Source organism: Felis catus, chromosome A1 (genome assembly GCF_018350175.1).
Source record: "Felis catus isolate Fca126 chromosome A1, F.catus_Fca126_mat1.0, whole genome shotgun sequence".
NCBI classification, from domain to species: Eukaryota; Metazoa; Chordata; class Mammalia; order Carnivora; family Felidae; genus Felis; species Felis catus.
The window spans coordinates 222,485,532-222,497,310 of record NC_058368.1 but is presented as its reverse complement, the minus strand read 5'-3'; the positions used below and the strand labels follow the sequence as shown (position 1 = coordinate 222,497,310).

The 11,779-nt window shown below is 36.1% G+C and overlaps 1 long non-coding RNA gene across 1 annotated transcript; it reads right to left on the bottom strand.

The window, feature by feature from the left end:
* Positions 1-3,335: 3,335 nt before the first annotated feature.
* On the bottom strand, positions 3,336-10,142 carry LOC123385434. Its single transcript, XR_006597923.1, has 3 exons — positions 10,073-10,142; positions 8,695-8,754; positions 3,336-4,225 (listed from the first exon to the last, which is right to left on the bottom strand). It is a non-coding gene; the product is annotated as an uncharacterized LOC123385434 (long non-coding RNA).
* Between the last annotated feature and the right edge of the window lie 1,637 nt (positions 10,143-11,779).

The following is an 11,779-nucleotide window of genomic DNA, read 5'->3' as shown; positions in this document are numbered from 1 at the left end:
ATGGGGGACCTGGGTGACTCACTTAAGCAACCAACTAATGGCTCAGGTCACAATCTCACATTTCATGAGTTCAAGCCCCAGATGAGGCTGTGCACTGGTGGTGTGGAATCTGCTTGGGATTCTCTCTCTCTCTCTCTCTCTCTCTCTCTCTCTCTCTCTCTCTCTCTCTCTTTCTCCCCCCCCCACTTGTGCTCTCTCTCTCAGAATAAACAAATCAACTTATTTTTTTAAATAAATCTTTCTAGTGATCTTGGAATTTAAAAATTTCATCATCTCAATGGAAAATAATGAAATGGATGGGTTGAACAGCTGAACTGACAGTTTTGGATGAAAATAGTGATTCAAAGACTGAACATAGGAATTTTTATTAAAAGCTTAATAACATAAGAATATACATTAAATTTTTTTAATGTTTTATTTATTTTTGAGAGACAGAGCACAAACGGGAGGGGCAGAGCAAGAGGGAGACACGGACTCTGAAGCAGGCTCCAGGCTCTGAGCTGTCAGCACAGTGCCCAACGTGGGGCTTGAACTCGTGAACCAGGAGATGATGACCTGACCCAAAGTTGGATGCTTAACCGACTGAGAATACATATTAAAAAGAGAAAAAGAGAGGAAAATATAAAGATTTAGAAATCTTTCCTTCTTCCCAGGAGCAGTTTCAGAAGGAAATAACAGAATGAAGGAAGTAGTATTTTTTTTTCATTTTTTTATTTATATTCTAATTATTTAACATGTAATTTAATATTGTTTTCTCAAGTAGAACTTAGTGATTCATCACTTACATACAACACCCAATGCTCATCCCAACAAGTGACCCCCTTAATGCCCATCACTCATTTAATGCATCCCCCACCGACCTCCCTCCATCAACCCTCAGTTTCTTTTCTTGTAAAGTCTTTATGGCTTATTTCCTTCTCTCTCTCTCTCTCTCTCTCTCTCTCTCTCTCTCTCTCTCCCAGCCCCCTCTCTTTCCCATATGTTCATCTGTTATGTTTCTTAAATTCTACAGATGAATGAAATTATATGGTATTTGTTTTCTTCTGACCAATTTATTTCACTTAACATAATACACTTTAGCTCCATGCACGTCATTGTAAATGGCACCATTTCATTCCTTTTGATGGCTGAGGAATATTACATTATAGGCATACCACATCTTCTGTATCCATTCATCAGCCAATGGACATTTGGGCTCTTTCCATAATTTTGCTATTTACTGATAATGCTGCTATGAACAGTGAGGTGCATGTATCCCTGCAAATCAGTATTTTTGTATCCTTTGGGTAAATGCCTAGTAGTACAATTGCTGGGTAGTAGGGCAGTTCTATTTTTAACTTTTTGATGAACTTCCATAGTGTTTTCTAGAGTGGCTGCACCAGACAGTATTCCCACCACAGTGTAAGAGGGCTCCCCTTTCGTCTTCCTCCCCAACACTTATTGTTTCTTGCGTTAATTTTAACCATTCTGACAGGTGTGAGGTGGTATCTCATCGTGGTTTTGATTTGTGTTTCCCTGATGATGAGTGATGTTGAGTATTTTTTCATGTGTCTGCCAGCCATCTGGATGTCTTCTTTGGAAAAATGTCTGTTTCTATCGAGGAAGGAGTATTTTTTTGAAAGTGAACTATCATAATTTTTATGATCTACTCACAGGGATTTGGCAATTTTTACTTTAATTGTGTTTGCGTTGTTACAAGTAATTTTTGCAAGCACAGCGTTTTTGTTTTGTTTTTCCATTCCAATTTTGAATCATAAAATGACTTTAAGTGATGAACATCTAATATCAGTTAACGTTCATTTTTAATGCTATCATCATGTACGTAAATTGAGTTATATGTATGATCAATAGCTATGTTGTATTCATAGCTAAGCTACACACAGGCAGCTGCATTGTAACTCACTCCCTCGTCTGGCAGTATGTCTGTTTCACATTGAATTTAAGGTACCTACAATTTTCATAAAAGCTAAACTTTTAGATAATATTATTTAGAATATAAAAATGATGATGACCATGATAATAATGTTAATAATAGGAATCAACACAAGTTAAAAACCATGATATCTACTCTGTAAAATAAGAAATGCTAGTGTTATTGGGAATCAACCAGGTCTGACACTAGGTGAGGCGACTTAACAGCTCTCATTATCAATTTATCTAGGTCCTGCAGGAAAATATTTTGAAATTTCTACCATACAAGGAGATTTGATCGTCTGACATTTGCATCATCTAAGGGCTAGACATTTCGTTTCTGTAAATGAGTTTGCAGTTTCCTTATTCAATTGAGATTTGGATGTTGTTGTTTTTTTTTCTCTGCACCAGCCCACTTACTAACCTCAAGTCTAGAGATAGTCCAGCTTCAGAACTCGCCAGAGCATCAGTGGAGGTTTCCTTCAGACTGTATCACACCTCATTTTCCCTTTGCTGTTCCTGCTTCTCCCCTCCAACAATTGTAGATGCCCGGAGCACATCCTAAGAAACTCTTGGACGTTTATCTCTGTCTTAGAGTAGGTTTTCCAGGAGAGTTGATCTGCAATGTGTTCCAGAGTGAACAAACAGTGTATACAAAGCAATAGAGGCATAAAAACAATTGCAGTTGATACAGATATAATTCTGAGGCAATCCTGCCCATGTAATTAACACCCAGGTATGCCGCATGTGGTACATCAGGGAAAAAAGTGAAGACCCAGTTTTAGAGAGAAAGGTGATTTTCCTAGAAAGAGAGAAATTTTAAAAATAAGCTCTAATGTCGAATGTGGGAAAAGTGAATTACAAAAATCACATTTATATGCAAAATCTTTAACTACTTTAATCCTCACATGGGTTGTTTATGGAATATTATGTATATGACATATTTTATTATATCTCTTTTAACCACATGACATTTACCTATCAATATAAATTGCATAGAAAAAATTAATATACAAAGACTATTATTAGGTTAACATTAATGGTTTAACAAATCATTGTAGGTTATTTAAAATATTGGGGCGCCTGGGTGGCGCAGTGGGTTAAGCGTCCGACTTCAGCCAGGTCACGATCTCGCAGTCCGTGAGTTCGAGCCCGGCGTCAGGCTCTGGGCTGATGGCTCAGAGCCTGGAGCCTGTTTCCGATTCTGTGTCTCCCTCTCTCTCTGCCCCTCCCCCGTTCATGCTCTGTGTCTCTCTGCCCCAAAAATAAATAAACGTTGAAAAAAAAATTTAAAAATATTACAGTTGCTCATAAAACTTGAGGGATTTTAATAAATAATACAGATTATTTTATGTCTACATTAATTAACTACATTAGATCAACATAAAATACAGGAAGGAGGAAGGAGACAGTAGACTCATGGAAGGTGGAGTTAAGAATGTGAATGAATTTCTTACCTAGTTAAGAATTCCTCAGGATCTTGAGAAAATGGGAATAGCACAAGCATAGAATACAGAGTAGGTCTAACCCATCTGCTACACAATCATGTCAATGGAGCAAATGTAGAAAATTATTAAAGTAACTATTGCACCACGTTTAACACAAAGTATTTAGCTTTAAAGCTTCAATGATTATCATCTCACTAATGATCATTTGCTTAACATTTTAAGAGTTAATTACTCATAGAACTTCTCTTTCAGCAAGATGATGCAAAAGACAGAGAATAAAATACCCTACAAATGCATGCAGGCAATCTAATTGGCTTCATATTATCACAGTGTAGAGATCTGACTTTTTTGTCTTTTTGTTTGTTTGTGTTCTTTTTGTTTTTTTAAGTAATGAAAGTCGATGGGTTTCCTCTGAAAGGTTTAGCCATTGCTGGCACATGGTTCCTGAAAGTTTTTGTATATAATCCAATTTGGACATTTCTCCAAAAACAAACAAACAAACAAACAAAAAAGTTCTGTCATCTTGATTGAGAGTACAATATTAGATAAAATAACTTTTTTGTCATTATTAAATATTGTGTTCTTCTTCAGCTTAATAATAAACAAGGTATTAATCAGATAGTCCCAATACAATTACCTCTGTTTTCATTTGTGATTTCATTCCTTAAAATGTCAAGACAGGGGTGCCAGGGTGGCTAAGTTGGCTGAGCATCTAACTCTTGATTTCAGCGTAGGTCATGATCTCAGGGTCCTGGGATCGATCCCTGCATCAGATTCAATGCTGAGCATGGGGTCTGGTTAAGATTCTCTCTCTCTTTCCCTCTGTCCCTCTTCCCTGCTCATGTCTGTGCTCTCTTGCGCGTGCTCTAAAATTAAGTAAATAAATAAATAGATAAATAAATAAGTAAATAAAATTAAAATGTCAAGATATTTATTTTCTGGAAAAACATAATTTTTATTCATTCAATCCCATCAAAATCATGGCTTAAATGTATAGTATGGGGTTTCATTAGTTTCCAGACTCGCAGACATACATAGAATTGCACTTCAAAAATAGGCACGGTGAAACAACTAAATTAGACCAACAAAATGTCAGACAGAAGATTTTTAGGACCATTTACTATGTTCCTATATATCTTTTGTCCACTGTCCTGTAGCAAGCAGCATGGAATAGACCCCCTCTGCTTCAGGATAGCCAGTGAAGAATTAGTTTTGAAAGAAATGTTTTATTGCACATTGTGTTTCTTGTGAACCTATGGCTTCCATATAAACTGAACATAGATTTTAGGAATACAACAACCTGATAAATCATGACTGTATTTTGCTTATTCAAACTTTATGCAAATTTGTCATCCTTCTAAGTTGCTACACTCATATTGGTTCTATGTGGCATATGTTTGTCTCATGATGGATCCTGCCTTCCTGTGCCTGAATTTTTATATATTAAAATAGCTATTAATATATAGTGTTTTTAGTTTCTTCTTATATTCCAATGACAAGATAAAATTGGTTTCATTAATTAATTGGAAGTTTGATAGCTTTCTCTATATTGAACTTTGTCATGTTAAGGGGAACACTGACTTTTTTTTTTTAATTAAAGAGGTACAGTTCTGGTAAATTTGAGCTCCAGTCTTTTTTATATAATTCTCTATTAGTCAAGTGTTTCTCTGTCTGTCTGTCTCTCTCTCTCTTTATATATATGAATATATATTTTTCTGTCTCTCTGTCTCTCTCTTTCTCTGTCTCTCTCTGTCTCTCTGCCTCTCTCTGTCTCTGTCTCTGTCTTTGTCTCTGTCTCTGTCTCTCTCTCTCTCTCTATATATATATATGTAATATAAAAGTATATATATATACTTTTTTCATATAGCAATTTTAACATTTGTACTGAGTTGTACTAAGTATGAGTAGAGAAACCACAGAGGGATGAATTTAAATGTTCATATTGACACATACTATATAACCTTAGAAATTTGCTTTTCTTTTCTTATTCAATGTCAGTTTTATTGTTTTAAAAATATGAAATAATTCCACATTTATAGGGTTTCTAAATTAAATTAGATTTACACACAATACAAAGTGCAAAGGTTTACACACGGTCAGTATAAAATACATCTATACGCACATGTGTACATGCACAAATAAATCAATTCACAATATTCTGATATCCAGGTCCAGATGTCTGAAATGTCCACTGTGTCATGGAAAAGGCTCTCACTACACATGGAAACTCCAAATAGTATTTTGACTTTAACTGCATTTACATTAACTTCAAACAGGAAGAAGATCCTGGCTGACGCCTGCTCATTGCTTTCCCGTGGATTCCTTTGGTGATTACTCATAGACTTGGGGAATGAATGGAATGGTTTCCAGAATGATCCTGAAACATACAGTAGTTGAGCAAAAGTCTATTGACTAGAATGTTTCCAAACCTTAAAGCCTGGAATAATGCTTTCCTACTGATTCAAGTCAGAGACTTCTGAGAAGGACTGTTCTCATTAGGGAGCGGTCTAGGTGCAGTTCAGGAGTGCTCAGCAGGATTCACTGAAAGCACAGCCTGCTGATCGAAAAGCAATTAGCATGCTGGACTGTGATAATTACCCGAACTATGGGAAGCTTCTCCCAGATAGAGCTTCCACGGTGCCTAATAACAGGACTCTTTAAACGGTGATATATTTTCCTAGACACGCCAGTGTTCTCATATCAACCTTGTCACTTGTATCGGATGGGGAAATAAATAAACATCCTCACACATTTTTTTTTTCCTTTCCAAAGTATAGCTCACTGCTGTTCTGACAACTTGTAATGTCACCTGAATGTTACCTGGAATCATGATTTAATCAGCCAGGGCAAAGCAACATCTCATTTATTTCTCCTGTTGTATTTATTTATTTATTTTTTGTTGTTTTGTTTTGCCATGCAATGATTGCCAAGAACAAAAATTTAAATGGAGTTCTGATTAAAACTGAATGTGGAAGCAGATGGAACAGTTGTGTGTCTAGCATAATTCGCTTATTACAAAAGGTCAAAGTGACTCAAATTTCTATTTACATGGGTAAAAACAATTCTGGGACACAGCAGAAGCCACATGATAATTTATATCAGTCATCAAAAATCAATTCTTTCTGAATAATCAATCCTTAACGTTTCGTTCTACTTATGCTTTTATCATTCATTGGAAATTATGTTAGATAATTAAAGATAGCATCATAGAAGCTAGATTGAGAACTTTTATTATAAAAAAAAACAATGAAGACTAGAAGAACAGCTCTTCTCTAGGAAAACTTTAGGCTCATAAAAAAATCTTATAGTTCAGTTCTCATCCGTGTTTATTATTTTTTTCTTCTACTTTAGTTCAGATCTCTGTGGATATTTACAAATGGAATCTGCTAACTGAATTTTAACCTGACTGAAAGCTCATATTGGAACAATTACCATGCTTTATTCTTTGCTGATTCAAATTTCGGTTGCTAAAATGAAAGGATCATTTAGATACATCTTGAAAAAATTGTAGAGGAAAATTCGCACTGATGTATCTATGTTGAGTAAGTCGATGATAAGTAGAAAAGTAAAACAAAACAAAACAAAACAAAACTCGTTTAGCAATTCTTCCCCATCCCCCAGGGAATTTTATATTTTATTTTATTTTATTTTATTTTATTTTATTTTATTTTATTTTATTTTATTTTATTTTATTTTATTTATTTTTATTTCATTTTATTTTATTGTATTGTATTGTATTGTATTTTATGTATGTATGTGCAATATAGTGATCCAACAATTCCATATATTACTCAGTGCTCATCACAATAAGTGTACTTTTCATCACTATCACCTATTTCACCACCTATTTCATCCCCCCACCCACTTCTCCTCTGGTGACTATCAGTTTGTTCTCTATAGTTACGAACTGTTTTGTTTTATTTGTCTCTTTTTTTCCCTTTCTTTGTTTTGTTTTTTAAATTCCACATATGAGTGAAATCGTATGGTATTTGTCTTTCTCTAACTTATTTCAGTTAGCATTACACACTCTAGATCCATCCATATTGTTGGAAATGGCAAGATTTCATTCTCATTTAACAATTACTAATTTAACATTGGTACTTTGGTTTTTTATTAATTTTTAAAATGTTTTTATTTTGTTCATTTATTTTGATAGAGAAAGGAGACGGGGGTGGGGAGGTGGGGGTGGGGGGAGAGAATCCCAAGCAGGCTCTGCACCATCAGCACAGAGCCTGACATGGGGTTCCCATTCGTGAACAGTAAGATCATGACCTGAGCCAAAAAATCAAGAATGTGGCAATTAACCGACTGAGCCGCCCAGGTGCCTCTGTTTGTTTATTTTAAATGAACATTCCCACCTAAATAGGAATAGGTTTTCAATTCATTTTTAAATGCATTATATTATAATAGGATCCATCAACAGATTTATTGGTTATACTGTATGTTTTCCAAATGATTTAATTAAAAGTTGCTTATTTCTAATAATAACAAAATAATAGTAATATGCCTACTGCATTTTAGGCGGTGCATATAGTGTATAAATTACTTCTCTTTATCTCTTTTGACCCAGTCAAAGAGTACTGTTATCCCCGTTTACAGACTAAGATACCGGCATAGAGAGGTTAAGGAAATTTCCCAGGGTCAGAGATTGCTAAGGGGATTGGAACCTGGAAAGACAATGTGCTCTTAGTCACTACACTGGACTGATGAAGAGCAGGATTCCATTCACTCCAGCATATTGGCCATTTGATCATGACAAGGACTCTTTCCTTGACTGAACTCTACTCAGGCTCCTCTGAGCTCTTCTTCAGCTGGGTCCCATTCTTGGGGATATCCTCAAGAGCCCAATTTTTAGCAAGAATCACGCTAAACCAGTTTAGCCAGAATCCCCACTCTTGATCTAGTCACCCTCAATATCTGGCCAAATTCCTCATCCCCCACCATCTTCAGTTGATATCAGATCATGGTGGCCTGTGTTCAGCAAGAATGCTGCTAGATCCGATTAGTCAGAATCCCCCTTTACGCCCGATGTTTCCTTTCAGTAATTTCTATCCACCAAACATCCCGCCCTGGTCCTTGGCTCTATTTTTTTTTTTTCTTACTGTATTTGCAGTTAAGCCCAGTTGGTCTCCCCTACTGAAAAACCGCATTGTAGTGGTTTCTATACCTATCATGAGAGTCCTGAGTAAATTCTGCCTTACAGTTTCAGCAAACATTATGAACAATCCCCAGGTTGAGTGTCACTGAAATGAAAAGAATACCAGAGGGTAGTGAATGTTCATTTTCTCGAAATAATATGCGTCCACAGGGTGTCAATGGTATCACTTATTCATACCTGGAAACAAGATCTTGACATCTTCAATTGTGTGAGCAGGACATTCTGGCTTTCTCTTTGCTGAAAATAGAAGAGTAAAAGGATCATGGATTTTCCACAGGTCACATACGTAAAACATATTAGGAAGTGGAAGAAGGAAGAACACATAAAGCAAAAAAAGGAAGAAAGAAATGTATTTCGTGATGTATCTATAGCTCTTAGGGGACTATTCATAGGTTGCCTGAAATGTATTATTTATATGTTTCATCACTACTCCTTACACTAACAGCTCCTTGAAGGTCTGTTAAATTAACTTTAGAGGTATCTCAGCACACATATCTAGCAAAATGTTTTTTCATAGGTAATGCTTAAGGGATACATGTTGAATCAATGTGAATATAAATGCTATACATAAAATAATGGCTAATAGCACAAGCTCTGGAGACAGACTCATTGACATTAAATACCAGCTTCACACTACTTAGAAGTTCTTCAATCTAAGGCGAGGTGATTTATGTAAGGCATAGTCATCTGGTCTCTAAACATGGGATCAAAAGAGTAAAGATTAACTGAACTAACGTGTTCTACGTTGCACAGAAAATTTCACACAGTAACCTGTTCATAAGGTTACTTGTTGTTAAGTGGAGTTTTAAAATAACTTGTATAGATAGTAAGTATGTAGTATAAAAGGCATCAATAATCATCAATGCAACGGAAGTACTGCTTTTTAAATATGTAATGTGTTCTCTTCTGCCGTTTTACGTATCTGATCATCTCCCTGCGAACCAGAGGGTAGGACATAAAGACTGTTTTAGTAGAAATGAAGAGAAAAACAAAATTTTATTTTTTTTATTTTTGCCAAGATATAGAATATAATATTCTTTCATAGATGAAATATATATATTTTTAAACTCTGTTAGCTCCTATTTTGTATATCAAGAGCCACGCTTACTAGTCTAGATCATAATGTTGTCATTTTATGTTCTAAAGGCAGTAGGTTGCCCATTCTATCCAGGCTGAAAGATATTTGGAAGAAAATGGTGGGCGGAGGTAGGGGAGATCATTAAACCAAGTCTTGTTCAATGTGAAGAAATAATAGGTGCATACGGACAGAAAAGGGTCATTTGTCATCGTTTCTGTTAGGGGTCATGGAGAAGACAACACTGTAGGGTTTTCAGCAACAACCTGGGGCAGCAGAAGGGAGTTGAAGGTAGCATGTCTTAGCCACTCTCAGTACCATGTGTATAAAAGTAATCCACCTGTCAGTTCCTGCCCTGTGGGGAGAGGTGGAAGGTAGCACATGCTGGGAGGCAAGCTGACAAGAGGCTTTGCAAAGGTGAGAGCAGTGGACGCAGTTCCTATGATTCTTTAGGTGAAATGTGTAGGATGGTCAACCTACCTGGAGAGAGGTGGCTCATCACTGCTGGACATCGGGTGAAGGCAAATGAGCAGGGGGACCGCTGGACCTTTGACAAGCCAAAGAAAAACAAAATTTGTGTTCCAACAGCTCATGCATTAGCAGCAGACCTCAATATGATTCCAGGGATTCGGTCTCACCAACTGACCAAATGGACATCGGCCACACCACATCAAATAACCAGACATATTCATTTTGTTCTCTAACGCATTTATCCTCACACTAGGGAAAGCCTTTAAATTGGGACTTGTGGTAATATAGTCAGTGATCAGTATCTAAGCACCCGCTCTTCTGGAAAGAGGTTAAGTGTATTTATATAATATTTAATACTACAAAATTCTCTTTTTGTATTTCTGTATTTAGCTGAGCCCCCTTCTGAGTAACATTCTCTCTTTAGATGTGTGAATAGTTGTAATCAGGTTAATGTCAAGTCCTGCTGGCCTGGGAGCCCTCTGATCTTGAGGTGGTTGCTTAGCTTTTCTCAGCTCCATTATGGGTTTATCTAAAAGTGTCACTGTCAGGGGCAATCTTTCCGCCTGTGGTTTCAAGCCAGCCTTTCAAAGTTTAGAATTACTTCCCAGTTCTTTATAAAAGACACTACAAAATAATCATTATGTTTTGCCTGTTTTTCATATACTTACATTTTAAAGAATTATTTTAAAGATTTTTAAAATCTTTTTAATCTTTTAATATTATTCTTTAATATTGTTTATTAAAACAATGAGTATTTTTTTAAGAAAACTCTCCAAATATTTAAAAATAATCAAGTTTTGACATTAATGAACTAGTGACTGCAAAACCTGTCAACACGTGTCACAAAGGGATACACATTGGATCAATCATAGAATCGATGGAACTACATTGTATTTGTGTGTTTGTTTGTCTGTTGTTTGGATTTTATTTTTAAAATCTGCAAAAAGTAAAACAAAGGTCTTGGGTTAGGGGGTCACAAGGTTGAATTTTGTCTGACTCACAGAATTGGTGCCTTGTGAAAAGGAAACAATAAATACTTACAAACATTTTTTTAAATTGAGAATTCACAAGTCAGATGTTGTACATCTTAAACTGAGTTTGAATTAGGTGCCGTATGGTAAAACATTTGCTGTTGAGTACCAGTCAGTAGAGGATGTGACTCTTGATCTCAGCGTCATGAGATCAAGCCCCATATTGGGCATCAAGCTCACTTAAAAACAAACAAACAAAACAACCACAAAAGCTGTTCCTACAGGATGACATTAACTTGTTAAAATAAAACATTTATGCCATCACCAGCCACTTTCCCTCATTTATGCGGCAACGCATTTCATTGTGTGATTCTTGCTATAAGTCAAGTTTAGCTTGCATAAACCCACGTGTGACTAGCTTGTAACTTGGTGGTGCTAAATGATTTTCAAGATCTACCCTGTCAAGGTCAACACGGGGAGTACCACCCTGACGGGGATGTGTCACGGTGGTGTTAAGCCATCGCCTTCAATGGTAACTTTGGAGAGATGTTACCATAGAATTTTAGTGATGCCATTACCAACATGGATGTCAGAGTAACTGACCCTAAAATGATGAGTGTGTGCTTTATTAAATGTGCTATCTTTGTGAACACACATGTCCTTGATATCTGCAGCTATTAGAGTCCTTTACATTTTAAGTAACTGCAATGTTTGGCTACTCTGAAATTCCGTGCCCAAAATTACA